The following is a 17,223-nucleotide window of genomic DNA, read 5'->3' as shown; positions in this document are numbered from 1 at the left end:
CCCACATGGAGTAGCCATGCTGCTTTTGTCATCCTCATGCTCTAGGAGTTCTCCAAAGCCAAGAATTCAGAAAGGACAGATTTCCTAAGGAGAGTGCTTTCCAAGCAGGTAGGCTGGATGGGCCTGTTGGTGCATGAGTCTGGCTAGGGTCGGTGGCCTCCCAGAACTGTAGCAATCAGATCTGGGCCTCTGTTGACTAAGGATGACAGGTAAAGACTTGTTGTGCTTTTCCCTAAGGAAATCCTGCTGACCCTAGTCCTGTGAAATCAGAGCCTCAGCCTTGTGCTAGGAAACAGGACGAGCTGGGGAGGGAATGGAACGGGTACGTTATCACTGGCTGGCTATCTAAAGCAGAAAGGGCAAGGCCAGGATCAGAGAGCTCTGCCTTAGCCTTGTTTCTTGCTTCCTATTCTCTGTGGACTCCGTGGCTTCCACAGCCTGTGTTTGACTGAGACTCCAAAAGGGCTTTAAATCCCAGGCCCACAGCTGCCCAAAGCATGGAGTGCAGAGAGGACAAGCCAAATCCCTATTTTCATTGCCTTCCCCCCTAAATGGAACTCACTTAAAGCCTTTAAACCACCAGCTTTTATCTGTTTTTAGTGTCCAATTTAGGGCTTTGCAGGGGTTTTCCTTCAATGCTTTCTCAATGACTTTACATCAGTGCCAGATATAGTCTTAGCACACACATCTTAGCTGAAGAGCTGAAAAAAAATAGAGAATCATCCCTTCTCCATTGTAGAATGAGAGCATCCCCTGGGCCTGCTGCACAATGGGAATGGAGGAAATGCTTTTATTTCACTGAGCTGTTCCTCTTTCCAAAGGGGCTGGGGGAAGGAGAGGACTTTCCAGGCTGACTTGGAAGGGCTGCAGAAGGAAGAGCAGCAGAAAGGCTGATAGAGGGGAGGGAACCCACAGGGTTGGGAATTGCCTTTTCCTGTTCCCCTTCCTCAAGCCCAAATCAGTCAGCTTTGCTTTACAAAGTTCTGACTGTTCCCCTTCCCACCTCCAGGGCCTCACGATGTCTGATACTCATCAAGACACTAACTGTGTGGAGGGTGAGAACAGTGGGGTGGAGAGTTAGGGGCCTGCACTAGCCTGCCTGGGAAGAAAGAGACAACTCTTCCCTCCTCGTTGCTCAAGCTGAGCTAGTTCCTCCCAGTTCAAAGTCAGAGGACAATTCTTGGAACTTTGCTGGGACTAGGGGGGTAAGGGGTGGTGACGTGAGTGGGTGGGGTGGATAATTAGAGGGTTGGAAGAGGGGCCCTATCCTGATTCTAACTTCTTAATTCCATGCTTAATTTCTAAAGGGATCTCAGTTAAAGACATAGCTGTGATGTTATGGAAAGAACTCTGGACTAAAAGTTCTAGTAACTGTAAAGAGCTTTAGTTCTTCTCCTAAATGTAATGTGATCTTGGGCAAGATACTTTTTTTTCTGGGCCTCCTGCATCTTAAAAGGATCCAACTTGCTGGCTTTTAAGCCATTTATGAAATGGTAAGAAGTGCCACTATTTCTCTGTGTCTTGTTTGAGGGGATGGAACTTCCCAGCTCTACTCATCAGGAACTTTATTAATCAGGCAATAGCATCTTGAACAAGACACCACCACCTTGTTAGGAAGGAGAATAAGTCTGCTAAGACATATAGGAGAGAACCTATTTCGGTTCTACAGAGTCCAGTTTGAGCTGGCTCCAGCACAGCCTGAATGTCCCCTAAGATTCAAGTTCTATGTAATGAGTCAGTCAGTCAGTGATAATTCCATTGGTGAGGAAGTCACAGCATGTATTTAAAAGGTCCTTGACACTTTGAGTGACTCATGAACTCCAATAAATGTGATGACCAGCCATAATTCTAGAGGATCAATGATAAACTATGTTTCCCATCCCTTGACAGAGTGGTGATGAATTCAAGGTGCCGAATGAGACAGATATGTTTGGACATGGACAATATAAGAATTTGTTTTGCTTGACTGTGCACATTTATTACAAAGGTTTTGTTTTTCTTTTCCACTAGAGGTAGAGTAGGAAGGAGAAAAAATAAATGCTTACTAAGGGGAAAATGAAATTTAAATTAGAAAATAAATAAAAAAGATATTGGAAAAACCTGGAGGAAAAAAAGCAGTGGATCTGAGTTTGAGTTCTGGATCTAACAATTAGCTGTTTGATTTTGGATAAACCAAAGCCTTTTTAAGGTCCAATTTCCTCATCTGTATGTAAAGGGTTTTTTCCCACTTGCATATCAATTGATGCAGTCACCAAAAGCAGAGAGTAAAATCTAAGGTATTATTTGTCATTTGAGAACTCAATCCATGAGTGGGAATGTGAATGAAGAGAAAAGTATTAGAGTGGATTCTAGGGACCTCCCTGTGGATCTACACTTCAAAATCCTATCGGGGTTCATGAGCCCTTTTAGATGTATTTCCAAGGGGCAATCAGCCAGTATCTATAATGAGTTCGTAGCAAAAGCATTTGCTAAAATGGCAAAGTAAAAATAGTAGTTACAAAATATTTTAAATAAACTTGGGGCTCATTTCTTTTACAAACACACATGACATCTGTGGAATGTATTAGTGTCTCAGTTTTCCCCTCCAACATTCATCATTATCTTTTCCTGTCATTTTAGCCAATCTGAGAGGTGTGAGGTGGTAGTTCAGAGTTGTTTTAATTTGCATTTTTCTTATCAATAGTTATTCAGAGAATTTTTTCATGCAACTATAAATGACTTTAATTTCTTCATCTGAAAATTGTCTGTTCATATCCTTTGACCATTTATCAATTGGGGAATGACTTGCATTCTTATAAATTTGATTCTGTTTTTTATATATTTTAGAAATGATGGCCTGAGACATTCCTTAACTATGTAACCTAGGGTAAGTCACTTTTTGCCTCAGTTTCAATATATGTAAAATGGGAATAATAATAGTACCTATCTCCCAAGGTTGTCATGAGATTCAACTAAGATAATATTTGTAAAAGCATTTCACAAAATGCCTGGCATAGAACAGTTGCTATATAAATATTAGTTATCATCATATTGTTATTATTACTGCGATTTTTATATTCCATGTGTATGGAGAGTGAAGGAAAGAAAACTCCCTTTTGACTACAAAGTGGGTGTGGAATGTGCTTCTCCTTTTCAGGTCTTAATTACTTTAAAGGACAATTTGATACTCGAGACCAATCACTCTTTTTTTCTGTCAGGAAAAGATGTTTATATATCATAAACGGATCAACAAGCATTAACGCCTTTAAAAATTTTCATATCTACTCTTTGTTTTCTATGACTATATTAACTGAAGAGGAAGGGAAAAACCTCCTCCCTTGCTTATAAAATGGCAATAAAAGTACTTACACTACCAACTTCACAGGACTATTGTGAGAAAAGGTTTATAAACTGAAAAACATATTATAAAGCATATTATTATTATCATCATCATCCCACAGAGCCATTGTTTATAGTTAAATGAACTCTAGATTTCCAATCAAGGGACTTGGTTTAGCATCTGGTTCTGATTCCTTAGTATGCTACTCATTATCTGGATGACCTTAGACACCTTTCTGTGGCTCAGTTTCCTCAAGTGTAAAATGAATGTGATAATGTAATATCTACCTCACAGGATTATTGTGAGGAAGGTGATTTGTAAATCGTAAAGTACTATTTAAATGTGAATAATTATTATTTTGTATAATCACAAAGGATTTTCAAAACTGCTTTGATGGGAGGAAGGGTGCATTTATATAGAAATATTTATGATGAACAGAGTCAGCTTTGCCTGTAGGTGGACCAGAAGTTCCATGGAATAATTTGATGGATTTGAAGAAAGGATCTCTGTCCCCAAGCAAATCATCTACTCTTCTAGCCCTGCCCATTGCTCCATATCCAACCAATGACTCACTTCTTGGGATTTAACAGTAGGGGACCCAGTTGAAGTGGAAATATTTCTGAGATGAATAAGATACTGAATCTTATGAGAGCCTATATGGGCTCTAGCAGAAATCATGGCTGTGATGGAAGGAAAAAAAGAGGAAAGGAAGAGAAAGAGAGGGGAAGGGAAGAGAAAGAGAGGGGAAGGAAAGAGAAGGGGAGGGAAGGCAAGGCAAGGCAAGGGAAGGCAAGGAAGGGAAGGGAACAAAAGGGAAGGCAAGGACAGCTCTACCTATTTTGCAATTTTATTCTAAACCTACCCTGATTATGGCTCAAATTTTCATAACACTTCAAAGACACTTGTGATGAATTGTTGAATTATGTTATGGAAGTATCACAAAATTTCACAGTAGGAAGAGATTTCAAAAACCTTCTAGTCCAATTTGTACCTGGTCAAGTATTCCTTCTACAACATCTTCCAGATGATCTGTTTGAAGACTACTAATTGAGAGCAAGTTTACAATCTCCCAATGAAGACCATTTCCTTATGGAAAGCACAAATATTAAAAAAAATTTTTAATCAATCTTAAATCTTCCTGTAGCACTCATTTTCACATACAAGTCCTCTAGAGAAGACATGCAAGAGTTTCAGTACTCTGTAGGCTTTTATCTTCTTAAAATTATAAATCACAAGCCCCTACCAATGAATTTTTCTTTTACTACTCAGCCAAAGGAATGATTAGTTCAAAGCAAAGGCATTTCACAAAATAACATAGTAGACAAAATATAGATAAAGGATTCACCACAAATATATACAACATCTTTAGGGGGAGTGGGTATGTATATGGATTATGCAAGATGGGTATACTTATAAGGAATACATGTACTCAGAATTCATACCAACAATGCAAAGTTTCTAGTGTCTTCTGGCAATATAATTCAGCTCTCTGTTGGGTATTGCATCTGGATCTAACAATTTTTACTGAATCTTTCTTTTCTTATGGTTACTGAGTGTTTTTTTCCTACCAGCTTCTCAGTTTTATCTCTATGGGATCACTTTCTGGTCAGCTTGACTAACATTTGTCAGACTGCAGTGACTATAAAGTTTTTTTTTGATAAGGCCAGATATTTCTTTTAGTCCATCTCCAAGTTATGAATTATCATACTGAGTTCAGGTATGCTGTACAAAGGCAAGACGGTCCCCTCCCAAGCTAAGATTAAATCTATTCTTAATTTTTTATTTGGGTCTAAATCCCAGTGCATTTTTTGAGACAATTATCTCACTTAGGGTTAGAAAGTCTTTTCTAATTCTTATAAATTCCAAATTGTAACCATCTGGGGACTTTCTTTCAATAACGCATAAAAGACAGTCTCAGTTGGAAACACCTTGATCTCATTTATACTCAAGATGGAATCTGGCCATGACAGAATAGCCAGGACTATTTCATCTCCTAGACTCCATACCTTTTTTTTTTTTTAACTCTGCCTAAGATCATACTGGTTTCTTCACCTATCATATCACTCTACTTGATTTATGCTGAATTTATAGTCCATGGAATCCCCCAAGTCTTTTTTCAAAAAAGGTAATGTCTAGCAATGCCTCTTATACTTGCAAATACTTGTAATTTTTTTGAACCAAAGGATACTTTACATCCCTGCTGAAGTTCATCATAGAGATATTGTGACAGTATATAAAGGATCAAACTTGGAGTTCAGTGGATCTGAGTTCAGATCCTCCCTCCAATCCATTCTAGCTATGTGACTGTGGACAGTAACTCAACCTCTTGATGTTACCAGGCAATTCTCTGAGTCTAGAAGTCAAAGATAGATCTCAGCAATGTTGGGCATAGTACAAAAACCCAACCAGCCAGAAACTAGAGTCTGTTCCCAAAAACTTTTGAATTACTGTCTCTTGTAGGCAGAACCTACTTAAGTTGTACCTGCCTTTTAGTACATTTTGTTTGTCCTTTCTAATTCAAAAATAATCATCATTTTGAAGAGAAATAGATGTAAGGGTTGAACCCTTCAGAATTGTCTATGCCAGCAGTTAATATCCTCTCCTTTACTCCAAGCATCAGTCCTATGAGTTTCCTTCCTTTTCCCTAATATAGATTTCCTTCCTGTCTCTCTTAGAGGTTTCCTACTGAGGCTAGTAGGAGCCTCAGCTCATTCTGAGCTTTAATACTTTTGATACCATTCTTATAGAATAATAAGAATAGGAGGAGAAGGAAGAGGAAGAGGAGGAAGAAGAGGAGGAGAAGGAGGACAAGGAGGAGGAGAAGGAAGAAGAGGAAAAGAAAGAGAAAGAGAAGAAGGAATATATTTTGGCATTCATCTTTTAGTTGATCTTTTCCCTATTATATTCTGTGCATTTTAAAAATTTGAGTTAATTGATGAATTCACTGTGTATCTACACTGTTCTCTTTAGCCAGTTTCATCTCTATCCTCTTCATTCATATTGATACTTCAGAATTTGCTTCTTAAGAGCTTTGTATCATTCCTGTATTATATTATATTCCTGTCCTATAGAATCTTAGTGCAGAGGAGCCTACTTGCCTTTTCTCTGAATGCTTTGAGATCACATCTCTCAGAATTCATGTCAGGCTATTTCTCTTTTCTATCACAGAATCTAGATTTCCTTTCAGTTACCATCATTCTACCCCAGAAAAATGTTTTCTTTTGCTACTTAGACACAGGTTAAGGAGAGCAATTTTCTTTTCCACATTAGATCTCCCTTTTTGCAACTTTTGCAACAATTTTGCAATTGTGAAGAAGGCTCCTAGCACCCTGCACTTCTTCTTAGCTAGGGCTCTGGGAGAGAAGAAAAGTAGCTTCAGCATTTAAAAAAGGCCCTGGACCCTAGTTGAGAAGAGCATAGAAAGGGGACTCTCTTGCCTGTTAAGTAAGAGGCCTTGCTGAGACTTGCCTTAGCAAATACCTTGCATTGGCACATCCCTACCGCCTGGCATCCTTCCCCAGTGTCAGAGCTGGCCTTAATCCTATATACAACTCTTTGGCTCATGGTTTCTGACATTATCTCCAGAAAACATTCCCATGTATCCCTTATACACTTTTCAGGAAGAGGAGGAAAGAAATCTTCTCCTATTTCTAAAGTGGTTTCAGCTGTTGGTTGGAATGGAGTAAAGAAGAAAAAAGATAAAGAGAGATAGGACAGAGAGAGAGGAAGAGGACAGGAAATTTTCTATATGCATACTTGGGCATATTGTTCACTGAATGTTGGAATTCACAACAATTCTGGGAACACCCCTTCCCCACACCCACTTCCAAATATTTCTTTCCCTGGTTTGGAAGGTGGCCCAGCTAGCTTTTGCCGGGGTCCTTCTAAGTGTTCCTAGCCCAGATTTTACCTCTCTTAGGTATTTACCTTGTGTGGGTTATAGAAATCACTATCATATGTCTCCTCTTTCTTATGCACAAGTCTCAGAATGTTAGGCTTGAAAGGCATTTTAGAGATTCTTTTATCCAGCTGTCTCTTTTTACAGATGAGGAGAAACCAAATTCATAAAGGGTAAATGACTCCGTTAAAATCACACAAGGCGAAGCAATAGAGACAGGATGCCTGCTTTATTCATCTTTGTATTTGCTCAACAAATACTTATTGAATTGAATTTACTTTAACTTTACATGACTTGGTCCAGCTCATATAGCAAAGCCATAAAGTCCTAACAAGAAGCGAACAAGGAGCAAACTGTGTATGATGAGGCCTTCCTGCAGTAGCTTTCTAATTTATTGTTTCTTTTTCCTTGTTCAGGGTCAGGTAAGCGAGCAAATAATCACCTCCTGGTGATTGGTAGGTCATCTACCTCTCTAAATAGTGACATCCAAAGCCGAACTTGACCATGGCCTACATAGTACATAGAAACATTGTGTTAGCACAGCAGGAAAATCTGGGCAGCAAGTCCACGGGCATGAGAAGGTTCCTGCTGCCAGTTGGGTCTCTGAGGAGGGCCTTGGTTTGTCTTTCTCACACACATACTATAGCTGCCTGTGCCCAGTACATAAAAGCAGGGAGAGTCAGAGCTTTTACTGCTGATATTGAGATTAACCTCCTCTCATATCTGAACTTTGTTGTGTTGGAACAGAAAGCAAGGAAATGGCCTCATCAGACAAGGGATAGCATAGCTGTGGGGTTCACGTTTTCCTAAGTGTCATTAACTTCTGTGTCCATGTCTGTGTTCTTCCTACCTGTGTGCTTCTTACAGAAGGAGAGACAAGTCCAGAATATCACCAAGGGTCCGTACTCATTTCTTTAGTCTTGTAAGTGGTGTTATCTAGGAGAACTAGAATTACATCTATCTGCTTCGAATCAAATATTTATCAAGTCAAAGGGTTTGAAGTTCAGGACAAACAAGGTACTGTTCATAATTGCTTGATTTGCTCGGATAAAAGGGTTCCACAATATCCATTATTTGTGATGGTCTTTTCTGTGACCATTGTTTGGTGGGAAAGAGTCAAGTTTAAGTAAAGGGTTATTAAGGGGGAGAAATGTCCCACGGTCAAATAGTAGAAAAGGCAGAACTAGATTCCAGGGCTCTTAATTCTAAATGTGGGGCATAGAATCAAAGAGCCCTGGAATTCAGTCTTGTTTTTGCTATTTGACATTCATTTACTGCATGTATGTTTTCTGTGTATATACACACACACATAATACATACATATCTATATGTACATGCATACACATGGACTCTATGTGGACTGTGTATATTTATTGTATAGCTATGTATATACTGAGTGTGTGTGTGGTGTGCATATTCAGTTAATGAATGACCCACTGGGATATTTGCTCAATCTAGAATTTAAGGAGCTACACCATCTTGGCCATACAAAAAAGAAGAGCCTGTGGGGCCAGAGCTGCACACTGGAGATCCCACCGGAGAAATCCAGGCTGCGTTTTTCATCCCTCGTGAACTGGGAAGCAGCAGGAGTCCCTAGAGCCCAGTGGTGACAAGTCAAGAGACCCAGGTGGAGGAGGGCTGGGGGAGGCAGTGCAGCAGACTGTTGCTTGGGTGCGAATTGGAAATGCACCACCTCGCTATTTGAGGTTCCTGTCACTGAGAGTGACAGGCAGGGTGGGGGAGGGCGTGGAGAGAAACATTTGGAGGGGGGAATGCAGAATGATGTTAAGTGCAGGAGATAGGAAAATAGGGCATGTCCCTCCAAACAGAGCCAGTTGGTGTTGATACAAACATTGAGTCCTGCACTTAGGGGCGGCCTGTGGGGGTGGGTTGACATTTGACAGTGACTGAACAAATCAGTAGAATACCATGAACACAGCTCAGGAGGAGGAGAATGACAGAGAGAGGAAATGTTCCCTAGGATTCCTTTGTTTTTCCATTCTCTGAATGCTAGCAGGATGGAGCTCATCTTTTTCCAACCTTGTTGTGACCCCATCTCTCTCCTGCTTGGATTCCTATCGTGACTCCATTGCTATCACATCAGATCCAAACTCCTCATTTTGGGTTTCAAAGGCTTTCAGCTAAGTGACAGCCTCCCTCACCCCTCCTGGCTATTTCTCATTCCTCTCCAGTATCAACTCTCTGGTCTAACCAAACTAACCTTTCCCACTCCCATCTCCTAGAGCTGATGTGTGAATTCCTACCTTTAATTGTTGTGTCTTAATATGTCATAATCTCTACTGACTACCTGATTCTCCTTCCTTTTTTTCTCCCCTTCTAAAGTCTGTTATTCATTCTTGCTTTATATTCTTTTCTCCTTTCCTCCTTTCCTTCTTTCTTGCCTCTTTATTTCCTTTCCTTCCTTCCTTCCCTCCCTCCCTTTTTTCCTCACTCATTTTTCCCTCCTTCTTTCCTTCCCTCCCTCCCTTCCTTCCCTCACTTTCTCTTTTCTTTCCTCTTTCCTTTTCCCTTTCTTCCTTCCCTCCTTTCTCCCTTTCTTTCCTTCTTCCCTCTCTCCCTCTCTTCCTTCCTTCCTCCTAAAATTCACTCATTCCATGAAACTGCCTTTAGTACCTAATTCTGGTCAACAAGCTTCCCCTTAGATATTTTCATAGAGTCATCTTAATCTAATGTTGAAAACCCAGTGCTGGACCCAAGAGTTTGGGGCACTGAACCCCCTTCTTTTCCCTAAAAGGTCCCTTTGCTCTGAGTCCATGCACGTCATAACTGGCTTCTGTCTTGAGGGAGCTTGGCCCCTAATGAAAGAAGGTGCTGAGCTCCCTTTTCTCATTTTCTTCAGTTTGTTATGCCTTCATTCCAGTTCCTTGGGAATAAATTATTTGAAACTGAGATTGTGCCTTATATCTACAATCTCCACAAAGTCTAGGGAAGGTAGAAAGATAGACATTCAGTATAATATGATTTTATTTTCTAGACATGAAAAAAATGCTAAGATACAAAAGATCATCCTCACACAATGACAAAGCAAGTTAAAATAGGTTTCAGTAACTTATGTTATAACTACTGTTTTAATTTGCTGTGAGGTTGTTAATTAAATCTTATCAGAACACAGTATTATTTGCAGATAGAGAGATTAGGCATTGTATATTTCACCTCAGCTCTGCACTGTCACTCTCAAAGTCCAAGTGTTCTGGCAAGCCATGCCAGCATTTGGGTCTATCCTCTTAATGATTTTTTGTTTCAAGAACACTGTACTAGCTGTTATGGACTCCTTCCAGAGTCAACCTTAAACCTCAGGTCCAACCTCAAAGAACCAAAACTCTGGAACCCTCAAACTCACAGGATTATTTCCAAGTCTGGCCAATTCATCTCAGGAGTATCTCAGGAAAGAAAATGTTAAATAGAAAAGTCAGCCAGTGTCTCAGGTGCAAGATTATCTACTTGAGTTCATGTTTTGTGTGGATACAAAGTGGGGGAAGTGGAGATGGGGAGGAGGAAAGAATTCAACCAATTCCCCCCCCCCCCAGCCCAATGCAGCTCAAAAGAAATCTAGAGATACCATAACAATGGCTTGATAGGAGAATGGAAAATGAAAGTGAGATGGAAGCTATATCTCTTTGTAAATCATTGTTATCTCCACTCTACTGTCATGTTCCTAAGGCTGGAATAAACCAAGGGACCACTCATGTTTTTCTGCATCATATCAAAGTTACAAATACTTAATTTTAATTTCTGAGACTCCCCATGGTTGGAAGCCAGCAGAAAGCTTGCCATTCAACACTTATTAAGCTCCTCCTGTGTGGAACATGTGATTTAGATATCAGCATAGGCGGCCCTTGCCAATCTGAACTTATTTGCATGAATTACTATGTGTAATTATGCCCTTGTGTACCCCAACATTAAACTCTTTAAGGACCAGTTTATTGGGGGATATGACATATACATACACATTTCTCTCTATCCAAAATCCCTTGTTGTGTCTGCTCCTCAGGCCCCAGCAAAATAACTAAGGGGTTTTGTTAGATGGTTAAAAATCTCAAATTAATCTATCTCAACATAGATTTTCTCCATTAATTTTATTCCTTTCCTCACAAAGACAATCCTGGCAGATCTAGTTTATTTCAGGCCTCTTCAAGTTTGAGTGAAGAAAAAGGGGTTTACTGATAAAGGAATTGGGGCAGCAAGGTTACTAACTACCCAGGATGAAGCCTACCAAATGACATTTTAAAATTTCATCTTTCTAAACATATAGTTTAATTCCAGGAAATCTTGGACTCTGGAGAATGTAGGTGTTCATTTTATGATGCTGTTTGCTTTATGGAAAAGTGCCTAGATGGCACATAGTATGTACTTAGTAAATGCCTGATGATGGACTAACTGCAGGGGAGGTTCAGAATTTCTGGGAAACAGTAGCACAATCAGGGCACAATGTTCAAGTTTATGAAAACAAAAGTTTCAAACCTTCCTACAGTCTCAAACCTCTTCCTTCCCCTTTCCCCATCTCTAGGGCTCTTGTGATTTTGACCATTCTTCTAAGCTCAGCTTACATGTCAAACTCACCTCCCCTCTTCATGAAGTCTTCCCCAATTCTTGCAGTACCTTCTCCCCACTCTACACTCCACACTAGACCTCACACAGCACTTGGCTTGCATCTCTCATATACTTTTAATGAATCATTTTCTGTTATAGTTCCTTGTATGTGTTTCGGAATGCCCTACTAGATTTGAACTTGAAGAGAGCAGGTTCTCATTCTCAGTTGATGCTTAATAAACATTTGCCTAAATTGAAGTTGAAATCATAGTAAAGGATAATAGGGGACTCAGAGGGTCTCTGGGGGCTGGAGTACCAGGGGAACATGGGAGCAGGAAGTAAGTTAGGGCTGAAGGTGGGCAGAGAGCTTTCTAGCAGACAAGGTGAATGGACAGAGAGCTTGAGCAAGGGTAGGCAGAAGCTGGGTCATCTTCCCTCTCCTCTAGACTAGACAAAGAACATCCTTATTCCCCTTCAATTAACTGAAGGGATGTTCTGGGGAGGGCCTCAAGCCCATCTAACACAGGCTAGAGAGATGTTCCTGGAACACTAACAAAACGTGCAGCAGCTTGTTTCTGTGCTGGCACAGCAAGCATCCTGCCAGGTACTCTTCCCTTAGTCTAACTTTTTGACTTTTTGCTTTGAACTTCAACTTCCCTTTTGACTTTTTTTTTCTTCTACTGGGCACCCCATCCTCTTCTGTTTTCCCTGCTTTACCCAAAGTATCCTTGTTGTTGTTCTTGTTCAGTCATGTCCGACTATTTGCAAGCTCATTTGGGTTTTTCTTGGCAAAGATACTGGAATGGTTTGCCATTCCTTCTCCAGCTCATTTTACAGATGAGCAGACTGAAGTAAATAGGGTTAAATGATTTCTCCAGGGTCACACAGCTAGTAATTGTATGAAGGCAGATTTGAATTCAGATCTTCCTGAGTTCCAGGCCCAATGCTCTCTCCCTGGCAACTGACTGCCCCACCATTAAATTTTCTCTAGTCCTTCCCCTTCCTTATCTACATAGTCTATAGACTTAATTTTAAGAGAGAGATCAGACAGAAGGTAGCTACCACAGAGGACAATTGAATACTCACTCCATGGGCCACCTCCATTTGTGTTGCATTTTCAAATGGAAAGGAGCTTCAGCTCTGTGGAGTCAGGAAATATAGCTAACTTGTGAGCATACTCCCTATACCCAGCCTGGGTTTCACAGAGACAGCCACAGATGTTAAAGCCACGGTCCCTGCTCTTGCAGAATTTTCCATCATACTAGGGAGATAAGTAGCACAAATGAGCAATACCTAGTTGTCAGCTGCTTGGATTGTCCCCATTTAAGTCCTCCTCTGATGCCTCAGTGTGACAGAAAATTGACCTTGACTAGTGGAACACAAGCTCTGCTAAGTCCTAGCAAGCTGAAAAGGTTTAGATGAAGGGTCCAGCTTCAGACTGTATACAGTATGGATGTCATTTGGAGGCCAATCAAGCTCAATTCAAAAAGGATCATCACCAGAAGTTTGGCCACTGGAACACACTTTATCTTGGCCAGAACAAATTATAAAAGCCATTTCCTAGAGCATGGAGAGGCTGAAATGTGTATTATCAATGGAATCAGAGATCTTTGAAGTATTCTAGAAAGTACGAAAGGGTGAATTTAAGTCTTTGAGATGGAGAGAGGAAGCTGACCAACTGGGGATTCTCTATCATGGTTCAAAAGTTATAATGAAAAAGCTGGATTCTCTCATGCTCAAGGCTAATTCCCAAGTCACACAGCATGTCCACCATTCTCTAGGCTTTCCTTTTTTGTTGTTTGAGTCTGATGCAAACAAATTGCAGCCAAAAATGGGTTTCTAGCCTTAAGTATGGAATATTCACACCCAGAATGGAGGCCATGCACAGTAATTTTGCACTTATGGGATCTCAGAAAAAACCAGGGGCCTTATTGTTTAAAATCCTCTGGAATTAACTCTACAGAGAGGAGACCACATTCTCTCATTCTTTCCACCAATGTTACTGGCCAGCTGAGTTGCAAATCATCTTTCCAGTCAGCTGGCAATTGCTTTAATTGGTTGTTATTGTGTTGTTGGTAGGTTATGCAAGAATGCTTGAGTACGTGGGATATCCTTCTCTTTCCTCTACCCTTTGCTGATTCAGTATCAGAAGGGGGCTCTGGGGCAGCTGTTGATGGATATGAAGTATCTATCACATGTTGCCCTGGAAACTCTGAGCAACAGACTACAATATAGAATACTCAGACTGCTGTAAGCTTGAGGGAAAGCTGTGTAATGGGTAGAGGTGAGCATCCAATTTGTCTGAACGTCCTCAGCTACTTAAATGCCCCAAACCTAGTGTGGTTCATAATGGAGGAGGGAATCCAAATGCAGAATCATAAAATGTAGAGACCAATTAATTCAACCTATACCTGAAAATCTCTATTGTTGGGAAATATACAACTTCAGGAACAGTTCATTCTACTTTGAGACAACTCTTAATTTTTTTTTTAGAATTTTCCCCTTATATGTAACTAAGATCTGAATGTCTTGTATCACCCCCTCAGTTTTGCCTTCTGGATACAAGCAGAATAAATTATGGAATCATGGAACTGAATTCAGAAAGGACCATCCTTGGTCCAATCCCCTTGTTGTAAAGTTGAGGAAACTGAGGCTCCAGGAGGTTAAATGATCCCCTTAAAGTCACTAATAGGAAGAAGTCAATATATATGCCAACTATTATATACCAAGAATTTTACAAATATAATATTATTTCATTCCCACAATAACCATGGGAGATAGATGCTATTATTATTCCCATTTTGTAGATGAGGACACTGAAATGAAGAGGTTAAATGACATGTCCAAGTTCACATGGCTAGGAAATGTCTGAGGTCAAATTTGAAGTCAGACATGGTATTTTATCCACTATACCACCTAGTTGTTACATGGCTGACATATAAAAAGAGGCAAAATTTGAATCCAGATCCTTTGATGCCAGAATAGTTTGAATTCCATAAAACTACCCTCCATACATTACTTCTCTCATCTATGCATCAAATTTAGGGGGTTTTCACAACCCTAAAGGAAGGGTAAACACCTTATCACTCTGGAACAGCCAGAACCCAAAAGAGGGATGGAGTGAACTGACCTCTAGAGAAGTCATGGGAACGGAGACAAAGGGAGATTTCTCTGAAATCCCTTTCTCCCTCCCTTTCCTATTCCTCTAGTTCCCCACCCTTCCCCCAAATACAAGCTTCATGGGGCTCTATTTAAATCCCCACTTTCTATGCTCAGAGACAATTCCACGCTGCTGGCTGGGCTCTGGGTTTCCATCTGGTTTGGAGGCTATTTTGATCTGCCGGATGCAGATTAGTTGCAGTGATCTGGGGCTGAGCTGTTGGAGAGCTGCCTTTATCTATAGAAGGACAATTTAGGAACTAACTCAAAGTAGGGAGAACAAATAAATAAATTCCTCTTTCCATTCGGAGCACTCTCCAGCCCTGCCCTGACAGGTAATTGCTGAATGGCTCTCTCACTTCAAATAGGCTCCATTTGCATGAGGAGAACAGAGCTTCAGAGAAGGGGGTGGGGATGGTGGCTGCTGGCCAGGAGCTGCAGTGAAGACGGGGGCTTCTAGCTCCTTTAGTTGGAACCAGGAGGGGACCATGTCCTGTGTTCCTCTCTAAAGTCCACCCTCCCCAAATTCAGAGAACCTGGCCCTGGTCCATTTTCCCCCATGGTCTAGGTCAGGGTCTTCAGAAGCTTCTTATTCTCTTAGTCTCTAATCGAAGGTGCTGTTTGTTTTACTCCTTTAAATATCCATGAATCTATCAAGGCCATGTCCTGTTCCTCCAGGTAGATAAATCCAGCTACAAAGTTGCTCTTTCAGCCTTAAGTAGAATATCTTCAGTGATCTCATGGCCTGCCAAATTCATGCCCCCAACGGCCAACTTTCTGGTAATGTCTCCCTGCAGTTAGTGAGGCTGGGCCCTGGATGGCAAGAGGTGCCCACAGAGCCTGGCCCCAGGTCTCTAGTATGAGCCTTGTCAGAGCTTGGGTTTCATCGACAAAGCTGGCTGATAAAAACTCAGGGTCACCCACGAGAAAACCAAGGAGGAACCAAGGGTTATGACAAGAAGCCACAGGCCTTAGAAGTTCAAATCTCTCATCTTACAAATGCAAAAAATAAAATCCATGGGAGATCAAATGACTTACTTATGATTATACAAGTTAACTGGCAGTAATAATCCACTCCACTCCATACAACTCAGTTATTATGGAATGAGAATCTTTCCTAAACTCAAATGGTATTCCCTCCAGGAAGTCTTCCATGACCCCCCAACCAAAAATAATCCCTCTTCTGAACTCTTCTAGTATTTTGGTGTTGTACCCGTTTATTCTGATATGCAGATGGCTCTTATAGTGCACAGTTCCATCTCTTTCTCTAGTTATACATGCCCTCCATTATCTTCCTTCCTTCTTTCCTTCCTTCCTTCCTTCCTTCCTTCCTTCCTTCCTTCCTTCCTTCCTTCCTTCCTTCCTTTCTTCCTTCCTTCTTTCCTTCCTCCCTCCCTCCCTTTCTTCCCTCCTTCCTTCTTCCCTTCTTTCCTCCCTTCTTCCCTTCCTCCCTTCTTTTCTTTCCTTCCTCCTTTCTTCCCTTCCTCTCTTCTTTCTTTTCTTTCCTTCCTCCATTCTTTTTCTCTTTCTTTCTTCTTTCCTTCCTTTTTTCTTTTTCTTCCTTCCTTCCTTCCTTCCTTCCTTCCTTCCTTCCTTCCTTCCTTCCTTTTCTTTTTCTTCCTTCCTTCCTTCCTTCCTTCCTTCCTTCCTTCCTTCCTTCCTTTCTTTCTTTCTTTCTTTCTTTCTTTCTTTCTTTCTTTCTTTCTTTCTTTCTTTCTTTCTTTTCTTATTCTCAGGTGCTATTCAACTCAATCCAAGAAACATATATTAACCACTGTTATATTCCAGCTACTATAGTAGGCAAAAAGGGAAAGTTTTTATTTCAATGGATTTACAATCAATGGGAAATCATTGTAACATGAACACCATAAATCTTTTCCTTGCCCTGTGGGTTATTTGTAATTTTAATTCTTCAGTAATTTGCATACTTGACATGTCTCCAACTAGATTTTAATAAGGCCTAGTATTTATATAGCATTTTGAGGTTTGCAAAGCACTTTACAAATATCTCTTTTCATCATCATGACAACACTGGAAGTTGGGAACTAGACTATAATCTTTCAGGAAAGGGCCATCTTATTCCATTTTTCTATCCCTAGTACCCAGCACAATGCCTCACATGGGAAAAGTATTTATCTAAAGTTCCTCATAATTATATGGTAGCATAGGTGTACCTATGGGAGCAGTAATGTGCAATGACACCAAAGGTAAGAAATGGACATTTTATAACAATAACAATTGGGATCTATTCCTCTATCACTTTAAGGGTTGAAAAGTGCTTTTCTCATGGCAACCC

This window comes from Sarcophilus harrisii, chromosome 3, assembly GCF_902635505.1.
Source record: "Sarcophilus harrisii chromosome 3, mSarHar1.11, whole genome shotgun sequence".
Lineage (NCBI taxonomy): Eukaryota > Metazoa > Chordata > Mammalia > Dasyuromorphia > Dasyuridae > Sarcophilus > Sarcophilus harrisii.
This window is presented reverse-complemented; position numbering follows the sequence as displayed.